Here is a 26,230-nt window from a genome sequence, read left to right on the forward strand (position 1 = left end):
TATCATATGACTATATAGTTTTGTCACTAGCTCATTAGTTAAGATCCTCACTTTTTATGCTTCCTGTTCTTTTTCTTTTCTAGGGGTGAAAAAAGTTTTCTCTAGGCCCTGCCTTTTCCTAATTCTTTATTTAACATGGCACATTTTTATTCTTTATACCAAAAGGGTACATACTTAAAAGTGAACGACATTCTGTTTTGCCATGGATTTCTCACTGACACATTTGGTGAAGTGGTTTAAACTGCCTGATTTTATATATGTTGAATGCAAAAGCTAGCCATGAAAGGAGGAAGGGAAGTTTGTTCACAAGGTTAACAAAATTATTGTTGTAAAAAAAAATTGATATATGCCCAATAAGAAATTTGGCTCTTGAAATATAATATGTGTTTTTGGACTATTAATTTATATTGACCTTTGGGCATGTTTCCAATCCTGGTTTTAATCTGTAGGAAATATTTTTCTAGATTAAACTCAACCCAGTATAATTATGTTTGTAATGTATTTCAGGTATCTAACTTTATTAGGTTACTGGTTGATGTCTTTATAAGTGCATTTTATTTTACCCTTGCTTTTATTATTAAGATTTGGATAATTTGCTCTAAAAATTAAATAACTCAGGAACTTGTTATTCTTTATTAGCTAAAAAATTATTAGATCACTGCATATTATGTTAATTAAGTGACTCATTTCTGCTGATTAAGCTATCTGTAATAGGTTAGAGAAAACTTTTTTTTGGAGTCTGTAAAACTAAACCCATCAGTAAATTCATGGCTGAGATTAAGACTTTAGGAATACAAGGTGCTTAAGGTGAAGTCTGAATGTGGGAATTTAGTAAATAATATTCTTGCTAAATTTGTCTATTCGGTTTTGGCTCCTGCTAGTATTTAGAATATCTGAATGTTGTGTTATATTCATTTGGATTATTTATATTTTGTATCTGTCTAAAAAAAGGAAATGGGGTTGATATTTAAACTTTTTGAATGGTAGGCAAAGAATCTTAGGGGTAAAAGAAATCATGTTAAGACCAGTGTTGTACACCTAGTAATGGATAAAGCTTTTTTAACCTTATATATAAATAATTCTCTAGTGTAGAAATTGTTCATACTTTGATATAAGGCATAGATATAAATTCCGTTTGGCTTAAAGATTGAAACAGGGTTTTGTGTGTGGATTTTTTGCGGGGGTGGGGGCAGCGGGAGGTGTCCTCTTGTAATACTACAGTATCTTAATGATCATTTTTCCCTTTCTTTTTTTCTTCATGCTGATAGTAATTTTTCTGTCCTGTATTCTCTCTGAATATTGGGGTAGTGGCTTGGGAGTAACCTAAGCCTTGGAGATAAAAAAATAATAATTAAAAAAACAAACAAAAAAACCGGTTAACATTGGAATAGGTGGAATTAATAGATCCCCTCTCCCCCTGCCTCCTTTTTGGATGGTCATCATCCAATCCTTTGAGGATCTGACGAGAACAAAAGGGTAGAGGAAGAAGGAATTTGCCTTTTTGCTTCCTCCCTATCTGCATTCGAGCATTGGTCTTCTGCCCTTGGACTGGGATTTACATCATCAGCTTCCCCTGGTTCTCTGGCCTTTGGGCTTGGCCTGAAATTAGACCATTGGCTTTCTTGGGTCTCCAGCTTGCAGATGGCAAATAATGGGAATTCTCATCTGTCATAATCCTATGAGCCAGTTCCTTATAGTAAGTCTTTTCATATATAGATCCTATTGGTTCTGTTACTGTGGAGAAGACTGTCTAGTACAAATCCCCCGTCTCCCCCAAAAAGGAACTGAAGAGTAAGAGTGGAAACCTTATTTTCCTTTTTGCTTTTCTTTCTTTCTTAATGGTAACTTTGTTTAAATAAAATTCACATACCATAAAATTCGCCCTTTTAAAGTGTACAGTTCAGTAAATTTTAGTATATTCATGGAGTTGTGTAGTTATCACCACTAATTTCAGAACATTTTCAACACCCCCAAAAGATACCCCATACTCTTTAGCATTTCCTCCCCTTTGCCAACTCTTTTCAGTCAAAGCAACTTTTCAAACAAAGCAACTGCTTTGTTTCTATGAATTTCCTTATTCTGGATATTTTGTATGAATGAAGTCATACATGGCCATTGTGTCCTACTTCTTTCACTCATTGTAATCTTTTTAAGGTTCATGTTGTAGCATGTATCAGTACTGTATTCCTTTTTATGCCTGAACAATATTCTGTTGTATGGGTAATACTACATTTTGTTTATCCATTCATTCATCAGTGGACATTGTGTTGTTTGCATGTTTTCACTATTATGAATATGCTATTATGAACATTTATGTATAGGTTTTTGTGTGGACACATGTTTTCAGTTCTTCAGGGTTTATTCCTAGGGTGAAATTGCTGAGTCATGTAGTAACTATGTTCAGCTTTTAAAAGACCTGCTAGACTGTTTTGAACAATGACTGTACCATTTCACATTTGCACCAGCAGTATATTAGGGTTCTGATTTCTCCACATCATTAACAACACTTGCTGTTTGTCTTTTTGATTTTTTAGGAGGGGTTGAAGTAGTATAAAGTGTGGTTTTGATTTGCATTTTCCTAGTGACTAATGATACTGAGCATCTTTTCATGTGCTTATTGGCCATTTGTATATCTTCTTTGGAGAAATGTGTTTTCAGATCACTTGCCCATTTAAAAATTTACTATTCTTAAAGTTATTGTTGAGTAGTGCCTTTAAATATTTGGGATACAAGTCCCTAATCAGATATATAATTTGCAAAAATCTTCTCCCATTCTGTGGATTGTCTTTTCCCTTTCTTGATGGTGTCCTTTGAAGCACAGAAATACTTAATTTTGGTGAAATGCTATTTATCAGTTTTTTTCTTATGTTTCTTAGGGTTTTGTTTTTTTATTGAAGAAACCATTGCATAATCCAGTCATGAAGGTTTACTCCTTGGTTTTCTTGTAGAAGTTTGATGATTTCACTTCTGACATTTAGTCTGTGATTGATTTTGAGTTAATTTTTGCATATGGTGTACGGTACGGTTCTAGCTTCATTCTTTGGTAGGTGGTTATTCAGTTGTCCTACCACCATTTGTTGAACATTTTCTTCCCCCATATCATGGCATGTCATTGACATGTCGTGGCATCCTTGTCAAAACATCAGTTGACCATATTTGTCAGGGTTTATTTGTGGACTCATTTGTTTAACATTGATCTATATGTTTATCCTTACATTAGTACCACATTGTCTTGATTACTGTAGCTTTGTAGTAAGTGTTGAAATTGAAGTAAGTTTTGAAATTGAGAAGTGCGTCCTTCAACTTTGTTTTTCTTTTTCAAGATTATTTTGGTTATTCTGGGCCCCTTGCATTTTCTTACGAATGTTAGGATCAGCTTATTACTATATGCAAAACCGATTGATATTTTTAGAGGGATTTCACTGAATCTATAGATGAGTTCGTGAGTAGTATTGCCATCTTAACAAATTAAATCTATTGATCTATGAATGTGGGATGTTTCTCCATTTGTTTAAGTCATCTTATCTTTAATGTCTTTCAACAATGTTTTTTAGTTTTGAAGTTTTTTATCTTAATTTTTTTATTTTCTCATCTAGATTTTGAGGTGTATTAGAGGATAATGTTCTTCTTTAGCAGTAGTAGTTTGTTTGGAAATTGAGTATTGTGAGTTTTCTAAAGCAGTGTGTGATATGTATGCAATAGGCACAGCAACACTTGTGTGAAATGACAGTAATAATTCTCAGATGATAACCTTTATAGGGAGGAAAAACATATAACTTCAGTTTCTTGTTTGCATCAGTGCCTTGCAAAATAAAATTTGAATATTCAAGTAGGTGAATAAATTCTTTGTAAAATATTAAAACATTAAAGATAAGGGCTAAAATTTCTTAACCATCTTTCAATCCTGTTTTTTTCTCATTCTCTCTACAAGTAAATACTATAATTTTGTTTCTTACTCATGTCTTTGTGTATATACCCCTAAATAATATATATGACATTCTTTTTTCCCCGTTTTCTTGATATACTATACATTTTGCTCTATATTTTACATTATCCTCAGCAATGTCTTAGACACATTTGCTTAAATATTATGTTACATTTTCTAATATGAATGTAATTTTTTATTCATGTAGCTATTCCTCTACTGGTGAATATTTAGGTTGTCTCTAGTATTTTGTTCTTATTACCTGTTGAAGTGAAGATTTTTCTTAGGTATCTTCTCAGTGCAAATGAGACTACTACTCTGAAGTATGTCAAGAGAAACAGTTGCTGGCTTACATGGTTTGCAGAGCTGTAGTTTTAGTATACTGCCAAAATGCTCCTCAAAGTAGCTGTAAGTTTTACCTCTACCAAAAGTGTATGCAAGGAATCATTTTCCATGCTTATTCCAGTATTTGAAATTAAATGATATTTTTTGTCAATCTTATAGGTGGAAAATAGTTAACTTCATTACTTTCATTTGTATTTTTCTGATTATGAGGTTGAGCATATTTTCATATATAGGTCAAAATTTTGCATTTTTTGGATTTCCCATTATCATTTGTCTAATTTTTTTCAGTTGGGGTTTTCTCTCGCTCATGGATTGTAGGAGGTTTTTAAAAGGATATGCTCAATTCCTTTTAGATTATTGTAATCTGATCTATTACCACAGATTAGTTTTACAGAATTTAAGTGGTCATTCCCAGACCTTTTATGTGGACTTCCGAGCTATGATTATATTTAGTTTGTTATTAAGAAAGTGAACTTAAAAAAATTAAGAGATGTTGGCTAAAAATTTTTGGATTAGAGTTGAATGGTTTCTGAGTGGTGACTTGGCATGTTTACTTCACTGTTGAGTTTGAAAAAAATTTGTTTTGAATTCTGCAGTGGAAACAATGACACAGAAGGTTAACAGTACTTGAATCTCTGAAATGAGATATAGCTCAGTGGAAGGAAGATAGCAGTAGCTGATCTACCCCTATCTATTTCCATACTTGCCTCTTAAATGTTAGTTTCATGGTACTCTTTACCATTACATACATTGATTTTGGTTTATATTGTCCTGTACATGCAGACATTGTTTTGAATAAAAGACAATATCCAAAGTAAAAGACAACATCCAAAGTAATAATGTTTTAAAGTTTGCCAAAGCTATATTAAAAATTTTTTTATTCCCATAGTCCTCTCAAAAAGGGAAAAAAATCCACCAAGTTTATTTTTTTAAGCAGACTAAGACAGTAGAGGGGAGTGTGTCTCACCTGATTTCTAGCCTTTTTGTAAGACAGTTAATGTTACAGATTCATCAAGATTTCGTGTTATTTGGTTGGAGCTCCTTTCAGCCAGCTCTTTGTTCCTTGAATGTGCCTTGATCTTATTGTACACCTTCCGCTTAAAGTTCTGCAGTGGTTATTTTTTTTCAAAAATACCCGTCTTAGAGCTCATGTTAACCAAGATTACAGAGACTGGTTATAAATCTGAGTGCCAGTACAATATATGTCAGTCTGTTGCATTATAGGTTTTGGATTTGAACTGAGAACTTCTCTGTTCTCTGAATGCACTTCTTATTTTAATTTTAAAAAATGAGATACGATATACACACAATAAAGTGTATTAACCTTAAAGTTTGGCAGTTTTTAACCTATGTATAGATCCATGAAGAAGGAACATTTACATCTCTTCTCCACTAAGACTCCTTCCCACCCTTCCCCAGTCAATACACACCCTAAAGAGGTCACAATTTTGACTAATATTACTATGGTTCCTTTGTTTTTGTTTTTAGTTTCACAATTAAAATTCTTTTTAAAACATTTCTTTTTTTGGTTGTAAATTTAGTAGAGCACTGGAGTGGCATACCTAACCTATTAGTAAAGTTATAATCAGATTGCTTGGAAGGCATGAAAGTGAGCAAGGCATTGTATGATCGAGATGATTAATAACATCATTCTAGGGTAGTCTTGTGCAGCCTTCCTCATGGTCAGAATATACTTGACAACATCCTTTTTCATTTGGATTTTTTTTATCATTAAGAGAATACAAAATAAATTTTCATTGACATACGGGTCAGTTTAACAGTACTAATCTATCATGTTTGTGTCAGACTTAATTTTTTTGCTTTGATGTAATTTCAAATTTAATAAAATTTACAGAAATAATCTGAACTTACCAATGCCCTTCACCAGTTGCTTACATTTTGTTTCATGTGCTTTATCATTTTCCATTTTTTTTTTTCTGAACCATTTGAGAGTAAGTTGGAGGCACTGTGCTCCTATGCCTCTAAATACTTCAGAGTTTATTCCCTTAGAATAAGGTAAGGGACATTCTCTTATAGCCACAGAACAATCCTTTATGGGTTTTTATAGTTTAATTTTGAGGTTAATTTTACACCTCTCAGTTGGCAAAATACTCACATTACCTCAGTTTCCTATATTAGAAGTGTTAGTATGTTCTTAAGCATCTTAACTAAATACAGTTGTAACTTGTTTTGCTATTGGTCAGTACATTTTGACATTTGAGAATTAAAATGTCTTGCTGACTTCTGCTTGTATATCACTGTGGTATTGTCACCAGGTATACTGTATTCCAGTGTCTTCACATAATTTTTGAACTGAGAGGTACTAAGCAATCTAGTCTGTCAGTATCCTTTGTACATTCAGACTATAACGTCTCAAGATGATACTATAAACCCAGCAGCATTTTTTGTTGTCCTTTACCACCACCTCCCACAGAGGTGATGTATTTGTGCTTGTTCAAGCCATGTTTATTCTCCTTGTTCTCCCTATTTTTATGTATTTTTAGGGCAGTTGATTTATGGATAAGGACATTTATATATAATATTTGTGGAAATGAGTAAATATGCTTGTGAAAATTAAACTCAGGACACTATAGGTCTTAGCACACATCTAACCAAATGAACAACTGTCCATGCTGGAATATTTAAAGAAGGTGATATTTTTTCCTCATGCCCTATTTGGTTACTCTGGATAATTTTTCTTTTATACATATAACTTCTGAAATTATCTCTTGTTTTTAAAGTAAAATTTACAATATAATGATTTTTTTCCCTTAGTACCTACATTTTAGTACTTTATTATTCATTGTCATATTGGTAGAATTTGAAAAATCCTTTTTTGTTGTTAAGGGAAAGCACGATTTAGGTGATCATGTCACATCATGGTAAGATGTTTACCCTGGTATTTTAGAATCTAGAAATGTACGAGCTCTTTGACCTTGGGCAAATTAGTGAATCCTTGGGAGACTTGTATTCCTTACTGTGAAATGGGGATGAGTTATACCTACTTCAGCAATCCTGTGAAGATTAAATGGGATAATGTATGAAAAGTACATAGCTCAGTAATTGGCACATAGTATAATAAATACTAGCTTTTAAATATGAAGATAATGCTGTTTATTGGGAAGTTGGTTTTGTTTAATATTTGAATATCCCCTTGGACCAGTTTTACTAAGCCTGTATCGTCCTATTATAATATTAAAACAGAGCTCTGTTTGCAGCACTTTAATTGTAGTTCTCTTATGAACTGAGTAATGGATACTTCTATAATGAAGACCCTTTAAGAGTGTTTATGTATATTGGTTTATTCTCCAAATACCCTCTTGTTTCATCAGGAGAGGTGATCATATTTCTTTTGAGAGTTTAGAGATACCCAGAGAATGTGGTATAGCTAGTGATTGATATATAACAGGGCATTAGTCATAATAGCTGATGTGTGTGATTACTAAGTGCCAAGTACACTGCTAATTGCTTCTGTGTATTAGATCATTTAATCCTTACAGTAAAACTCTGAGATATTGTTTCCATCAGAAACATGTTAATGAAGAGATTACAGAACTAGTAAATGGCTGAGTTAGGTTTTGAGGCAAGGTCAGACTGACTCTAAAGCTGTGCAAGGGTGGGGCATATAGCTCCAGTGGTAGTTTGTGCTTTGGATGCACGAGGTCCTGGGTTCAATCCCCAGTACCTCCCTTAAAAATAAATAAGTAAATGAATAAACCTAACCACCCCACCCCCAAAAAAAGCTGTGCAAGAATGAGTAAAAACTAACACTATTTAAAATGCTAGTGTATGTTTTTGATTCTTAAACACTAACACTCCCCTTGGTGGCTTTATTTGAGATAGGAGATAATGAAGTGATACTGCAGAGTAAAAGCGGAGATGATATTCCTTCACTCTGCCACAGGCTATGGGGAGTAGGACAAAGCGGGGAAAGCAGGAGACTTACTCTTAAATATGGACTTTTGTAAAAGAATTTGCCCTTCTGATTAAGTTTACTGTCTGGTTGAATAATCCTTTCTTCCATGACCCCTTTCCAGGGAAAAGTTTAGAAGCTGGTAACAAAACCACCTATCCATTCTAAAACCCCTTGGATGAGTTTGCATCTCTTCCTATTTTTCAGTCTGCAATTGTAATTTGAAACAAGATGAGATTTAAGAAGAATAAAAGATTCCTTAACTTTGGTGATTGTGTTATAGTGCTGACCTAATCACATAATAAATTTTCTTTGAAAACCAGATTTGAGTATTCTTGGCTACTTTTAGGTAGTTGTAGTCTCATTATTATACTGATCACATGGACCAAATTGTCTTACCTGGTCAGCTTTTTGCTCCCTTGCCCTTATATTTGCTCTGTTGTGCTGGTGCCCGTGTAACAACACAAGCTTACAGCTCAGTAATGCAGGGCAAGTAGACTTCCTTCCTACCCTGAAGCTTTTTCCTGTATTAGATGCTAGCCCTGAGGACGGTGAGCCTGGGAATTTAATGAAAAACCTGATTTCCTGACTTTTTCCCAAGGGGGTTAGGTTGTCTTAGTGCTGAAGTAAAGTGGGTAGAAAGCAGTACCTGGCTTGACGATATTTAATATTCAGTTTTAGAGTGATTGAGTGTCTTGCTTTAATAACATCTCAGAAAATGCTGATGGCTTTAATGTTACTATTGAATAATAATCTGTGGTAGAACATTAGTGACATCATGTTTTCAATTTAATAGTCATTTATTTGCCTTGGTAAATCTCTGTTTTCCCATATTCCCCAAAACGTGCTTTTCTTCAGTCTTCTGAGTTAATTTGAATAGAATATAAAATTGTAATACAAAAGATACGGCCCCTTTCATGTTTTCCATTTGAGTTTTTAAATGCTTAAGGTTTTGATATTACTAACCTGACTAAAAGACATCCTGGATAAGTTGATCTGATTTTGGATTTTAAAGGCCTGTCTTTTACCCCTTTTCCAAAACCTGTCAAGCACCCGTTTCTACAGCTGACATAAAACTAAGATACTTCTTGATAAGTATCCTAGTAAGGGTTAAGCTTCCTTATTGTATATCATCTTATTTTCTATGTTACCTTTCTTTCCAGTCATTTTTACTAATGTTTTAGCTTTACTGTATTTTGTCTTCTAACTCATTTAGACTTGGTAGTTTTAATATCCTTATCAGCAGGGCTGAATCTTTCTGAGGAGAATGCTGACACTTTAAATGGTTATAAAAGTTAGATGTTTGAGTGCCTGCTGAGTGCCAAGATACCCTCTTACGGAGACTTTTTTTCTTGACCACACACTGTTTACCTTTGATCACAGCAGTCTTGAGGCTCAGGAGCCGCTTGTTCTCTCTTCTTTTTGTGATTGTTCACTTTTTCTTTCATAAAACTTTGAAGACTTATTTTATGAAGTACTAGTTTTTAGACTATAAAATTTGGTGAATAGTAATAGCTCTACATATAATTTTTGGGTTTCATGTAAGTACACATCAAAATGCACTTCATAAATGTGTATAAAGGGATCTAAAATCATTGAATGGTGGAATAAACTTCCCAAAGACTTTTTTTTGGTTTAGTAGGTACCGACCTTTCTGAAACCCGAGTCTCTAATTTAGAACCATAAATGCACTTCTGGTCGTACTAAGGAGAAAAAAGATGCGTATTGATTTGTGAGTCCAGAAGTAAATTTTTCTTGGTCATTAGGGAAATGGTGTTTGTAAATTTTTTTCCTCTTTTCCCAGAGAATCCTAGCTCAGGACCGGCTTTGTAGTTGTCAGGGTCTCATTTTCAAAAATTCAGAATTTCAGAATGGCTGCAGCAGAGCATAAAACCAAGAGTGGAACCCTGTGTGACTGTACAAGTTGCATATCCATGAAGCTGCCCTGTCCTGGTTAATGTGTTCAGTTCTTCAACAGATGACTTAGAAAAACTACATTTTCTAATTTTGATGCATAAATTGTATGTTTTACTGTCTTTATTTGAAGAAAACATGTCTATATGGAATTTAAAACATTCTTAAACTGGTTTACATTAGTTTTACTTTCTAACTTAATATCTGGTTAGAGAGTGTCATAGTTCAGACTGTTATTATAGGTTTAAATAAAATAAACAAAAACCACTATGCATTGAAAGATGGGAAAGGGACTTTACTGGAGCTGATTGTTTTATTTTACTCAGACAGGAAGTCTTACAGAGATAAGACTTGAAATTGGTGATCCTGAGTTGTGCTTTAAAGTCACTCTTGAGATAACCTCATAAACCTTCTGAGGCATGCTAATTGAGGTTCGCTAAAATTACGTTTAGCAAAAGCCGTGTGCTGATTTTCCTAATGAGCTAAATGGAGCCTTAAATTCTAAAGATAACATTTTCTAATGAAACTGTTAGAAGTCCAATCTCCTGTTGCTTGTATGACAGGCCAGTAAATCAAGAGATGAGTCATTGGGGTGAGGAATAGTGACTTTATTTGGAAAGCTAGCAGACCTAAAAGATGGTGGTCTCAAAGAATCATATTTTTGGAGTGAGAATTTAGGCTTCTTTCATACTATCATATAGAGGGGAAGGGGTAAAGGCCTGGTTCCAGCCAGAATTTCTTCCCTCCTGCAGCCATTCATAGGTGGGCCTGGTGAGAATGGTTCCTGTGAACAAAACAAAGCTATTTTAGCTTAACACTCATTACCTGGGAGGCAGCGTTCTGGGAGATGGGGCATTATGTATAATTTAAACTTATAGGCAGCATCCTTTTAGTAATTACTTGGTAATAGAATACAAAGTTTCTTTCCTATTACAAAACTACTTAAAAATTTCAAGATAGATGTTATTCTGGATGACTGGGTGTATGGAAGTATTTTACTTGACTATTCTATACAGAAGAATTAGTTGATTTGGACTTTGAGATGGCAGCTATACTATTAATAATATATACTGTATTTGTAACAAGTGAGAAATTTGGTGGGAGCTGAAGCTAGAACCCCCTTTTTCTTCCAAGTAGGAAATTGGAACATTCTCTAAGATCCAACATTTCTTTTCTTTTCTTTTTTTTTTTTAAATGTTGCTTGTTGCCAGCAGGCTAGTGAGTGGTTAGACAATTTTCTTGACAAAACGTGCACGGTAACTGGCTAAAGCCATCATGTAACACATTCCTTTGATCATGTCGTAGTTATTTCCCCTTCTCACTCTGCCCAAACTACTTTTCTTGTTTCTATTGCTGTAAGTGAGTTTTGTCTGTTTTTGAACTTCTTTTAAATGGAATCACATAGTATTCTTTGTAACTTGCTTTGAGCCAACATAATGCTTTTGAGATTCGTCCATGTTGTTGGGATTATCAGTGGTTCATTTATGGCCAAGTAGTATTCCATTGTAGAAATACACTGTAGTTTACCTGATCACCTGTTACTGAACATTAGGAGTTCTTTCCAGTTTGGAGCTATTATGAATAAAGCTGCTGTGAACATTTATGTCCAAGCCTTTTCGTGCTCACTTGTTATCACTTCTCTTGGGTTAGTACCAAGGAGTAGAATTGTTGGTCTTTGCATTTTGCTGATGACTGATGCACATTTTTAATGTGTTTCTATATCTTTTGTGATGTTTCTATTAAAATCTTCAGCCCGTTAAATTTTTTGTTTTTGATTTGTCTTTTTGAACACTTTTTGTAGTGAAATATAACACACGAAGTGCATGAGTTGCAAATGTACAGTATAATGAATGATTATAAAGTGAATGTCACTACCACCTAGGTCAAGAAATAGAGCACTGGCACCACAAAAAACTGCCCAGTTCTCTGTTCCTTCTAATACATATCCCTTTCCTTCCTTAGAGATAACTAACCACTCTCCTGGCCTTTATGGTAATTACTGTCTGGCTTTTATTTGTATTGCTACCTATGTATACATTAATAAACAGTTTAGTTTTCCTTGTTTTTGAATAGAATCATACTGTACCTATTTTCTGTCTTGTTTCTCTTGCACATTCCATGTGGTGTTTGTTGATCTAGTTCATTTTTATTGCTGTTATAGTGTACAGATAGATCACAAATTATCCATTTTATTGTTGCTGGATATTTGGGATGTTTCCATTTTTGGACTCCTAGGAGCAATGCTGCTGTGAATATTCTTAAACATTTTGGTTCAGTATCTGCATTCTAGGGTGTATACCTAGGAGCACAATTGCCAGGCGACTGGATACGTATATCTTCAACTTTAATACTATTTTGCTTTCCAAAGTGGTTTATCAATTCACATTTCCATTAGTAGTGAATGAGAGTTCTGTTGCTCCACATCCTCAACACTTGATACTGTCAGTGTTTTCAGTTTTTGAAACCTGAAAGGTGGTGTTGAGTAGTATCTTGTGGTTCTAATTTGAACTTCTCTGATAATTGGGTTTGACCGTCTTTGCCTATGTTTATTGGCCATTTGGATTTCTTCAATTGCCTATTTAAGTCTTTTATCCATTTTCCTGTTGGATTATTTGTCCTTTTTTTTTTTTTTTAAATACTAACTTGTAGTTTTTATATATTCTGGATACCCTGTAGGTTAAGTTAGGGCAAATATTTTTTCCATTTATTTGCCTTTGTTTTCAGTGTCTTTATGATGTTTTGATTAATAGAAATTCTTTTTTTAATTGAAGTACGGTCAATTACAATGTGTCAGTTTCTGGTGTACAACAGTGTCCCAGTCTTGCATATACATGCACATATTTGTTTTCATGTTTTTTCCGTTAAAGGTTATTACAAGATATTGAACATAGTTCCCAGTGCTATACAAAAGAAACTAGAAATTCGTTAATGTAATCAGAGTTGTCTAGTGTTTTTCCTTTATGGTTATTTTTACGTCTTATTTAAAAAATCTTTTCATACCTAGAGGTCATTAAAATATTTTCTTAAACATTTTAAAAAAGATTTATACTTTTGCCTTTCACAATTACACCAGCAACTCACTTGGTGTAGCTTATGTATGAAGTAGGGGCCTGTTTTTTTTCCCACGTGGATATCAGTTGTCCCAGGACACTTCATTGAAAGTCCATTCCTTTTCCTGCTGTTCTATATTACCTCTTTTTTTCATAAATCAAGTGTTCATTTATATGTGGATGTTTCTTGGCTCCTTGTTCTGTACTGTTGGTCTTTGTACCACATCGTTTTTAATATGGTCTAATCTTGATAATGTTTTACTAAATGTTCACACCTTAATTATTACTCTCTCCATTTCAAGAGCATTTTAGCTATTCTTGATCTTTTGTTTTTATCATTTCACCATCTCATCCAAAAAAAAAAAAACCCACACCCTGCTAATACTTTGATTGGAATTTTATTGGATCATCAATTCAAATTGGGAGAATTGATAATTTACAGACTTTGTAACTTATTTTGGTGATCTTTAATGTCTTTTTTTTTTTTTTAGCACATCCTCATTTTTCTCCATAGAGGTTTTGCACACCTTTGTTGAATTTAGTCCTAGATGCTTTTTTTTGGATGCTGTTATATATTCTCTTTTTTCTAATTTTATTTCCCATTTTATGTTAATTTTCCTAACCTGCAATCTTGCTAAATCTTGTAGTCCTTTATTTTATATATTTCTATATCTAAATATTACTAGGTTCATATGACAGAATCATTGTTTTCTTAATTTGAACATTTTATCATTAAGAAAGGTTCTATTTCTGGTAATGCTTCTTGACTTAAATTCTTTTGTTCCGTGGAAGTATAGCCAAACCAGTTTTCTCTTTGTTAATATTTGCTTGGCATCTATCTTCAAAATAGAAATTTTTTTGTTTCCTTAGATTTTCAGATGTGTTTCTAACAGTGTGTAGTTGGATTTTTAAGTTTGGGGGCTACTGGGAGAAGATTTAGCTCAGTTTCTCTTCAGTTTTGGCAAATTACCCAATGGCAGATGCCAACCCAAGTATTGGACTCAACTCTCTGAATTTCAGTCATTCATATCTCAGGAAATTTGATTTTGATAATAGCTCAATGGCCTTTTAGGTCTTTGGTTTTAAGAGAATTTTAAATATTTTATCCAGCTTTTAAAGTTGTCTTCAGCAGAACTGGTGATTTGAATTACTTGGTGTTGCTGGAAGTGTTGTGACTTTTATTTGGGTTTTCTGCTTAGGATTCTATGATAAGATTTTGTGTGTGTGCATTCCTCCCAGCTAAAAATTGGTATTAAATAGGTAGACTTTGAGGAGTTTTCTTGGGTTATAGAATAGGCTGTGGTCAGGGATGCAATGTTAAGTGATGTGTTAGAAGTCAAGGTATAACTTTAAAATACTTTGTGAAATTTGTCAAATGCTTTTTTGGGATGTAAGCTGCTTTAGTTTATCTAATATACTCCTGTTTTATAGTGAACTGAAAGGCTTGATCCTTCTTTTGCTAGGTTGAGAAGCATTAGAATAAAGAGTGGAAGTAGGAGAAACATGCAACAGTGCTGAAATGAAAACTGGGGATGAAGGACCCTGGACAAACTTTGAACCCACTTGAAACTGCCTTTTCACTTCAGTGATAATCTGAAATATTTTATAACGTATTTTAAAAAATACTAGCTCTGTTCAGGGTTGGATGAAAATGGAAGATGAAACTAGAATTTTAAAGAAATCTGGAGTGGCTCTTGGATTTGCCCATTGGGTGAAAAAAGGAATAATTTAAAAAATAACATTGCCAAAACATTAGGGTTAAACATTTTAGAAAATATTCCTGTAGTAACTGATTTGAATGTATGGGAAATATTAAAATCAGACATGTACTAGCTAAACAAGGAGCTAACGTATTTCTCATTGGGAAGGAGACACAATTAAGTTTATAGGCATCATGCATAGGTACCATGGTGTAAAGATCACTTGATTTTTTTACATATTATCCCCACGAGACCTTTTCCTTTCTTTGATCCTCTGCTTCCATTCCTCCTTATTCTTCCAACACCAGTGGGGTGTTGGAAACCTCAATGGCTTTGCTTTAAATATAACCAGATTATTGAGTTCTATCTGTACCTTTCTGTTTATTTCCTAAATAAACATTTAATCTATTTCTCTCTGCTCATTTTGTCTGTAGGCCTCTAGGAATTGAGACAACTCAGTAGACTTCATGGTCTAAAATCTCTCTTGGGGAAGGTTAATTCAGTTGCATGTTAATGACAATCTTAGATTTTCATTCAGGCTTTTAGAAACTTCAGACCTTATATTTTACTCTGGAAATTTTAGGCAGTCTCATCATATCAGAGTTGAGTTGGTAAAAGAGGCACTTTAAATGTTATTGAAACATACTTCTGTAATATTGAATAGATAATTATTAAGCAGTGCTACATGAAAATAAACATTTGACTAGGGAAAATATACATGGGGCCAAAAGGGAAGTTATCTGGGAAAAAATTTGTACTTCATGTTACAGATTAGGGCTAAGTGCCTGTGTTGTGTATGTGTGTATAATCTAAGATTAATACAACAAATCTAGGTTTTTATGAGGACAAATAATATGAATACATAGGATGAAAATGAATATGGACTCCCTGGGGAAACAAGATGGTAGATTGTTTAGATGGTAGTAAAGTGACATTGAGGAGCAAGCTCATTGTTAGGATCTTTAGCTAGTGTGACAAAAGCAGAACACTCTGTTAGTGGTAGAACTGTTGAATGTTAGCCAGCTGATTAGTTATTTCCTTTGTGATAAAATTTTATAGTAGATCTATGTAATCTCTTTATCACAGAACATAAAAATCAGCTCTGATTGCCATTTTCAGTTGGTATATTTCTTATTTAAGCTTTTCTCACTTTTGGAAATGTTTACTTTTATCTTTGTTAAATAGATTTTTATTTCAGTCATCAGTACAATGAATGAACTGTAAATAGTCCTCATTGCTAAAATCGCTGCTATCTTTGATTTATATTAAAGGCACACTTCATAAAGTGAATGTGAGATCCACATTAATTTATTTCTGGAAATGTTTAAGTATTTTTAAAGAAAATATTTGCCTTTTAAAATTCATAAAATTGAATGTTACACTTATTTTTCTTTGAAGCTGTAGTTTTTGAGTGTAATAGTTTGATAACTTAGAAATTGTCTAATTTCTAGTGTTAGTGTGAAAGAAAAAATATGGTATTGTTTGTATTACTATGTTATGAAAAATGAGTATTTTTGTCAATGAGAAATCTACAACTTTAAATTTTGTTTAAGTATTGCAATATCCTGTGTTGGATTGATAAAGGAAATGGTAAACAGAATGATTTATATTTGAGTTACAGTAATGCCCTAATTATGTGAAAGACCAAAACAAAACAACACCATGATATACATCATTCAATAATGATTTTATTAAGGAAACCAGGCTGATTGAATCACCTAACTTTTTTATTCAGGACACTTGGTTACTGGTGATAGAAACTAAATTAGAGGGTAAACAAACCAACAAGAGAAGGTGGTGTGGCTTTATTGACAGGTACTGGAGCAGCTTCACATAATTGAACCATAGCAGGCAGCTTAATGACTTTGAAGATTTTAAGTGGGGATACATTGTCAAGTATTCTAGCTTTGCATCTCTCTGACCATAGGTGTGATTCTCTCAGGTTTCTCATGGCTGCACAGTCCAAGGTCTTAGTGTCTCAGTTATAATTTCCATGGTACCTGTAGGCCAAAAGAAATAGCTAATGGTTCCATTTATTAAGTGGTTAGGGCCAAACAACTTAAGTATTTATTTCCTAGTAATTTAGTTATTTGAAAAATTGATACATGTGATTTGAAAGGTTTTAATTTCCATATGTGTGCCTGTTGGATACTACACAGCTTCTTAAGTCTTAGAATCAGATCAGACATTCCACCTCTGTTTCCTGTTCCACATTGATTTTTACATGGTGCTTGTATTTTTTTTTTTTTTTAAATCATGGCAACTGCTAAAACCGCTTTCTAAAGAAATGATGTCATTGAAAGGAATGTTTTGTGAGTTAAATGTTGAAATTACGAATGACCTCAGTTGTTTGTGTGGTTCCTTGATGTCAATTATTGCAGTGTTTCCCTAAAAGACTTACAGTCCTGTAATGCTCCTGTGAATTTACTGTGGGTGACTCAGTGCACAGTGAGGGAGCTGATTCTAGTAGAGAAGGATTCTCATTGGTTCTCCCTTGCATCATGTGGTTGAGGGAACAGGCTATGACTTGGTTAAACTGGGTTACTCACCTAGCTCCTGTGCTTTGAAAGGAATAATATTCCCATTGTATGGATATTTCCTATTATTTAAAAATTAGTCTCCTAGTTTCCTGTTATGTAAAAATTATAAACGGCATGAATTAACGTGTTGTATATGTGACTATTTCTATAGCATATAGATTCTGTTAAGTCTCACATAACACTTAAACTTGGAAAAAGTCTATTTGAAAGCATGATAATTTGTGCTTTTAAAATTATCTGGGTAATTGAGGATCAGAAATTTAATCCTAAGAGTTAAAACTGTAATGCTCTTGGAAGAAAACCTAGGGGGTAAGTTTCATGATGTTGCATTTGGCACTGATTCTCAGATATGACATCAAAAGCACAGGCAATGAAAGAATAGAGTACAATATCAAGAGAGTGAAAAGGCAGCCCAAAGAATGGGAGAATATATTTGAATCATATGTCTGATAAATGATTAATATCTAGAATGTATAAAGAACCACAGCTCAATACCAGAAAACAACCCAGCGAAAAATGGACAAAGGACTTGAATAGACAGTTCTTCAAACAAGTTAATACAGATGGCCAGTAAGCAAGCACATGAAAAGAAGTCAGCATCACTAGTCACTAGGGAAATAAATGCAAATCAGAACTATGAGATTCCACTTTACACCCATAGGATGTCTATCATAAAAAAAGTGGAACAATGCTGATGAGGATATGGAGAAATTAGAATCATAGTGCATTGCTGATGGAAATATAAAATGGTACAGCTGTGTACAGAACATAATGTGGTGGTGGTTCTTAAAAGAAATTCTATGTTTGTAGAATCCCATATGATCCAACAATTCCACTCCTTAGGTATCTACCCAAAAGAAGTGAAACCAGGGATGTTTGTTTCTTTTTAAAAAAAAGTTTGTACACTAATGTTGATAGCAGCACTATTCACAGTAGCTAAGAGGTAGCAATAACCTAAATGTCCATCAGTGGATGAATGTATAAACAAAGTATGATATATATGATAGTCATCCCTCCGTATCCACAGAGGATTGGATCCAGGACCCCCTGGTGGATACCAAAATCAGAAGATGCTCAGGTTCCTTATATAAAACAGCATAGATTTGCATATAACCTACACACATTCTCTGGTATACTTTAAATGATCTTTAGATTACATTGTATTAGGTATTATAAGTAAATGCTGTGTAAATACAACCTAAATGCTATGTAGATAGTTGCTGGCAGGTGGCAAATTTAAGTTTTGCTTTTTGAAATGTCCTGGAATTTTTTTCCACATGAATATTTTCAACCTGCAGTTGATTGAATCTGCTGATGGGGGACTTGATATGTAGGGCCTACTGTACATACAATGAAGTGTATTATTTGGCCTTAAAAGGAGCTTGGGATGATGAAAAAGTTCTGGAAATGGATAGTGGTGATGGTTGCACAACAATGTGATATTCTTAAGGCTGAAGAATTGTACACTTAAAATGGTTAAAATTGTAAATATTGTGTATATTTTACCATGGTTATTGTAAATACTGTATATATTTTACCATGGTTAAAAAAAAACCCTGAAAAAAATACACTTTAAATATGTGGTTTGTTATATCTAAGTTATCTTTTAATAAAGCTAAAAAAAAAAAGCCCTTGGGGTAATCTAAAAACTGAGAAGACTTTAAAGATGAAATAAACTGCATAGCTTTGAAAGACAGTTTGTCCTACAAAGTAATATTCTTTTTTATTTTTACAATCTTTAAAAATTGAAGTATAGTTCATTTACAGTGTTTCAAGTGTACAGCAAAGTGATTCACTTATACATAGATCTTTCTTAGATTCTTCTCCATTATAGGTTATTACAAGATATTGACTATAGTTTCTTGTGCTATACAGCAAGTCCTTGTTATCTATTTTGTATATAGTAGTGTGTATCTGTTACTCCCAAATTCCTAGTTTATCTGCTCCCCTCCCCTCCCCTGCTTTGGTAACCATAAGTTTTTCTGTGTCGGTAAGTCTTATTTCTGTTTTGTAAATAAGTTCATTTTTTTCAATTCCACATATAAGTGATATCATAGGATACTTGTCTTTCTCTTTCTGACTTACCTCACTTAGTATGATAATCTCTAGGTCCATCCATGTTGCTTCAAATGGCATTCCATTCTTTTTTATAGCTGAGTAGTATTCAGTGTGTATACACACACACACACACACACACACACACACACACACACACACACACACACACACACACACACACACACACACACACACACCCACCCCACCTTTATCCATTCATCTGTTGATGGACATTTAGGTTGCTTCTATGTCTTGGCTATTGTAAATGGTGCTGCTATGAACATTGGGGTTCATGTATCTTTTTGAATTAGTTTTCATCTTTCCCGGGTATATGCCCAGGAGAGGGATTGCTGGATCATATGGCAACTGTTTTCAGTTTTTAAAGGAACTTCCATACTGTTCTTCATAGTGGCTGTGCCAAAATACATTCCTACCAACAGTGTAGGCGGGTTCCCTTTTCTCCACACCCTCTCCAGCATTTATTTGTAGACTTTTTGATGATAGCCATTCTGACTGGTGTGAGGTGAGACCTCATTGTAGTCTTGATTTGTGTTTCTCTAATAATGAATAATGTTGAGCATCTTTTCATGTGCCTGTTGGCCACCTATCTGTCTTCTTTGGAGAAACATCTGTTTGGGTCTTCTGCCCATTTTTTTTTTTTTAACATTTTTTATTGATTTATAATCATTTTACAATGTTGTGTCAAATTCCAGTGTTCAGCACAATTTTTCAGTCATTCATGGACATATACACTCATTGTCACATTTTTTTCCTCTGAGTTATCATAACATTTTGTGTATATTTCCCTGTGCTATACAGTATAATCTTGTTTATCTATTCTACAATTTTGAAATCCCAGTCTATCCCTTCCCACCCTCCACCCCCCTGGCAACCACAAGTCTGTATTCTCTGTCTATGAGTCTATTTCTGTCCTGTATTTATGCTTTGTTTTTGTTTGTTTGTTTGTTTGTTTTTGTTTTAGATGCCACATATGAGCGATCTCATATGGTATTTTTCTTTCTCTTTCTGGCTTACTTCACTTAGAATGACATTCTCCAGGAGCATCCATGTTGCTGCAAATGGCATTATGTTGTCAGTTTTTATGACTGAGAAGTACTCCATTGTATAAATATACCACATCTTCTTTATCCAGTCACCTGTTGATGGACATTTAGGCTGTTTCCATGTTTTGGCTATTGTAAATAGTGCTGCTATGACCATTGGGGTGCAGGTGTCATCCTGAAGTAGGCTTCCTTCTGGATACAAGCCCAGGAGTGGGATTTCTGGGTCAAATGGTAGGTCTATTCCTAGTCTTTTGAGCAATCTCCACACTGTTTTCCATAGTGGCTGCACCAAATTGCATTCCCACCAGCAGTGTAGGAGGGTTCCCCTTTCTCCACAGCCTCTCCAGCATTTGTCATTTGTGGATTTTTGAATGACGGCCATTCTGCCCATTTTTTGATTGGGTTTCTTTCTTTCTTTCTTTCTTTTCTTTTTTTTTTTTTTTTTTTTGATACTGAATTGTATAAGCTGTTGTATATTTTGGAAATTAATCCCTTTTTGGTCACATTTGCAAATATTTTCTCCCATTCAGTAGGTTGTCTTCTTTTGTTCATGGTTTCCTTTCCTTTTAAGTTTAATTAGGTAACCCCACTTTTTTTGTTCGTTTTCATTACTCTGAGACGGATCCAAAAAAATACTGCTGTGATTTATGTCGGTGTTTTGCCTCTATTTTCCTCTAGAAGTTTGATAGTATCCAGTTTTAAATTTAGGTCTTTAATCCATTTTGAGTTTATTTTTGTATATGGTGTTAGAGAATGTTCTGTTTTCATTCTTTGACATGTAGCTGTCCAGTTTTCCAGAACCACTTATTGAAGAGACTGCCTTTTCTCCATTGTATATTTTTGCCTCCTTTCTCGTAGATTAATTGGCCATAAATGTGTGGGTTTCTTTTTGGACTTTCTAGCCTGTTCACTGAGAGATGGGTCTGTTTTTGTGCCAGTACCATACTGTTTTAATTATGGTAGCTTTGTAATATATTCTAAAGTCAGAGAGCATAATTCCTGCAGCTCTGTTCTTAAGATTGTTTTGACTATTCGAAGTCTTTTGTGTTTCCATACAAATTACATTTTTTGGTTCCAGTTCTCTGAAAGATGCCATTGGTAATTTGATAGGGACTGCATTGAATCTGTAGATTGCCTTGAGTAGTATGGGCGTTTTAACAGTTTTTTTGGGGGGGAGGGGGTAATCAGATTTCTTTTTTTTAAGTTGAAGTGTAGTCAGTTTACTCATTTTAACAATCTTGATTCTTCCAGTCCAAGAACACAGTATATCTTTCCGTTTGTGTCATCTTCAGTTTCTTTCATCAGCATCTTGATAGTTTTTGTTTGGAGTACAGGTCTTTTGCCTCTTTGGGTAGGTTTATTCCTAGATATTTTATTCTTTTTGATGGAATGGTAAATGGGATTTTTTTCTTAATTTCTCTTTCTGATACTTTGTTAGCGTATAGAAATGCAGCAGATTTCTGTGTATTAAGTTTGTATCCTGACAGTTTACTGAATTCATTAATGAGCTCTAGTAGTTTTCTCTTGTCATCTTTGGGATTTTCTATGTATATATCATGTAATGTGCATCAATGACACTTTTACTTCTTCCTTTCCAATTTGGATTCCTTTTGTTTCTTTTTCTTTGATTGCTGTGGCTGGGACGTCCAAAACTATGTTGAATAAAAGTGGTGAGAGCGGGCATTCTTGTCTAGATTCTGATCTTAGAGGGAATACTTTCAGCTTTTCACTGAGTATGTTAGCTGTGGGTTTGTCATATGTGGCCTTTAGTATGTTGAAGTATGTTCCCTCTATGCCCACTTTTAGGAGTGTTTTTGTCATAAATGGTTGCTGAATTTTATCAAAAGCTTTCTCTGCATCTGTTGAGATGATCATACAGTTTTTATTCAGTTTGTTAATGTGTATCACATTGATTTGTGGATATTAAAAAAATCTTTTCATCTCTGGGATAAATCCCACTTGACTATGGTGTATGATACTTTTAATGTATTGTTGGATTTGGTTTGCTAGTATTTTGTTGAGAATTTTTCCATCTATGTTAGTCAGTGATATTGGCCTATAATTTTCTTCTTTAAAGTAATATTCTTATGGGGGCAGGTCTGTGGAACGGAGGCAAGCAACTGATATGTTTTAACTTGAGAAAAGCTTTTAATTATCTCTGGTGGCACCTTCATCCATAAGGGATGAAAATGTCTTACTGCTAAATGGTGCAAAACCAATTTAGAGGGTCATATTTATTGTTACTGGTGGTTTGCTGTCAGATAAGAGAGAGAGAACAAATTTTTTTTATAACAGGGTTAGGATTGAGCTCTCTATAATGTTCTTAACAGTGATATAGATGATGAAATGGGAAGTATGCTCATTAAGTTCACAGATGACTTGTCAGCCTCTTGGCGGATAGAATTAGAGTTCAGAGTTACCTTGACAAGTGAGAAGAGGTTGTAAAGGATACAGATTTTTAGGAACATGTGTCAAGTAGTGTACTTGAGACAGTGGTTAATAAAACACTGATGAAAATCTCTAGTTTTGTGGGAGAATGAAACAGTATCAAAGCCTGTATTCTTTGAAAAATGTAGTAGGACATATAATAAGTATACAAGAAATACATTCTTAATATACAGGGACTCCTTACTTGGATTTTTTTTTTCCTTTTTTAAACCATTTTATTAAGGCATGATTGACATACAAAAAGCTATGCATATTTAATCTATACATTTGTGCATATTAAAAAACTTTATTAATGAGTTTAGTGATAAGTATACACTGAAATCACCACAGTCAAGTCCATAAACTTATCCATCACCTCCAAAAGTTTCCTCTTGTCATCCTTTATCTGTTTTTTAAAATACATTTTTGTTGAAGTATAGTCAGTTTACAATGTTGTGTCAACTTCTGGTGTACAGCACAATACTTCAGTCATATAGGAACATACATACATTCATTTTCATATTCTTTCTAACCATAAGTTACTATAAAGTATTGAATATAGTTCCCTGTGCTATACAATATAAACTTGTTGTTTATGGATACTCTTTATGACCAGTGTAGTCAGCGTCAAATTTTACATATAGAGAGGTGGTATGCTATAGATGTTTTACATGTAAACTGTAGAGCCAGAATGCCTAGGTTTGAATTCTGGCTTTTCAACTTAGCTAGTATAACTTCAAGAAAGTTACTTATCTGTGTATCTGTTTTTTCAACTGTAAATGGCAAGAATAATGTTTGCTACTTTATAAAATTATTCTGGCATTAATTTAGTATGTATAATACTTTTAAAACAGTGCCTGACAGAGAATTGCTTAATAAAAGTTAACTGCTAATAAAACAAGCTTAATAGCTGGCTACTGTTGACTCATTAGTATGAGGTTATACTTGTTTGAGACTTCTCTCCTTGTTCTTGCTGTCACTTAAAAAATTATTTTAAAAAATTGGCATTTGTTCTTTCAAGGTAGTATGCCACTTATTATTTCCATACTTTTTTTTTTTTAGTGGAGGTACTAGAGATTGAACCTAGGACCTTGTGCATTTTAAGCACACCTCTACCATTAAGCTGTACCCACTCTCCTATTTCCATACTTTCTGATGCTGTAAAATCAGGTATTCATGTGGATGCAGTACTATTCAAGTTCTTTGCCAGTTATCAGAAACCATTAAATGTATATGACTGAAATTATCTTAGCTTCAAATTGGAAGAACTACTTTATAATCTCACTTATTTATGAACTTGTCATTTCTTCCTTTGTCAATTCAAGAAAGATTGAGAAAAGGACAGAGAAGGAATCCAATTTTCAAGATAGAAGTAAAATTTATTACACAAAGAACAGAACATAAAAAAAGATGCTTTAGGAGTAGCTTGATCATAAGGATTCCTACTTTTATATGATGGTCTTAAAGAGATCAAAGAGGCTTAAGATCATCTCCCTCTTGCTGTCACTTTTATCTATTTTTATCTTTACAAAAATGACCCTCATTTTACACAAAAGCTGCATTATGTTAAAAGAAGTTCAGGATTGATACTGCAGTTGTTACCAAAGTCCCTATTGGCTTCAAGAAATTTTTGAATATTAGATGAAACTATGGTTTACTGTAGGGTCATGTATTATCTATTTTTGGTGTAATGCTGGAACAGGAAAGTAGAAAGCACTGCAATTTTCCTGTGATTGTAATGAGAATTATCACCTATACTATTATTGTTTTATATATTTTTTTGAGGGGGTTGGTAATTAGGTGTACTTATTATTTACTTAATGGAGGTATTGGGGATTGAACCCAGGAGCTGGGTTATGCTAAGCATGCACTCTACCAGTTGAGCTATACCCTCCCTCAATAGTTATTTTTAATTGCTTATGGGAAAAACTTTTAGGATTTCTAACTCATAAGCCTGAGTATGTATCTGGAGAAAATGAAAATATTAATTTGAAAATATATATGCACCCCAGTGTTCATGGCAGCATTATTTACAGCAGCAACCCAAGTGTCCATCAAGAGATGAATGGATAAAGAACATACTACTCAGCTATAAAAATACTACTCAGCCATAAAACAGAACGAAATGTTGCCATTTGCAACAACATGGATAGACATGGAAAATATTATGCTTCGTGAAATAATACAAAATACTGCATGATATCACTTATATGTGGAATCTAAAAAATAAACTAGTGAATATAACAAAAAGACTCAGATATAGAGAGCACTCTAGTGACAGTGGGGAGAGGGGCAAGATAGGGGTAGGGGATGAAAGGTATAAACTATTATGTATAAAATAAATAAGCCACAAAGATGTATTGTTCAGCACAGTGAATATAGCCAATGTTTTATAGTAACAATAAATGGAGAATAACCTTTAAAAATTGTGAATCACTATGTTGTACACCTGAATTTGTACGCCTGAAACTTAAATAATGCTGTAAATCAACTATACCTCAAAAGGAAAAAACACCTCGAAGGGGAAAGATTTCATTGATTGATCAAAACACTTTGAGTAGCCCTTGAGGAAACTTGCCTGTGTGTGTTTGAGAGAGTGAGGGAGAGGGAGAGGGCTAGAGAGTTGGAAGGCAGAGAGGCAGACTTTGTTAGAAGAATAAATGCTTGGAATATTGGAAGAGCTCTGGGGTTCTCGTTGGTAGAGAAAGGACCAGTCTGGATATAGGAAATAACATAAAGAATGGTAAGGAATTTGGAATGAACATAGAATGTCCTAGAGGGGAAGAATAAGATTTTCATTCGGGGCAGACCTTATTATTAAGAGGGAAGGTCCTCATTTTTGGGAGGACTTGTTGAGAGGTATGCACTGGATCTTGACAAGTACATGATAGTATCCTGAGAGTTAACTGAGAACATGTGGAGAATAATGGTTAGTTAATATTGCTTGGCTCTCTCAGTTAAGTAATTTCTTCTTAGCCTCCAAATGCCTATGACTAAAATTTTTGCCTCAGCAGAATCACACACTAGTTTTCAAATTTTGGACTTTGAAAGTCCATAATGAATAATGGAAACTTCTACATCTTTCAATCCCAAGGGTTTATTTTATATGAAGAAAGGCAGACGGAAATGTTGGATTTATGGTAAGAGCTAGAATATAGAGGTTTTAGATGGACATTGGTGTGGTTGAAACATTTATCAAATGGGTAGGTAATAGAAGGCTGTGGTTAATTTTCTGTATTTACCTAAATTATGTTTCTTTTTTTAATCCAGAAAGTAGTTATTGAGCATGTCTCA

At 33.9% G+C, this 26,230-nt stretch overlaps 1 protein-coding gene across 13 annotated transcripts in view; it reads left to right on the forward strand.

Moving 5' to 3' along the window:
* Nucleotides 1-26,230, forward strand: part of MTMR3 (myotubularin related protein 3) — a 113,423-nt gene that overhangs the window by 23,712 nt on the left and 63,481 nt on the right. The gene's annotated exons all lie outside the window — the stretch shown is intronic.

Source organism: Camelus bactrianus, chromosome 32 (assembly GCF_048773025.1).
Source record: "Camelus bactrianus isolate YW-2024 breed Bactrian camel chromosome 32, ASM4877302v1, whole genome shotgun sequence".
Lineage (NCBI taxonomy): Eukaryota > Metazoa > Chordata > Mammalia > Artiodactyla > Camelidae > Camelus > Camelus bactrianus.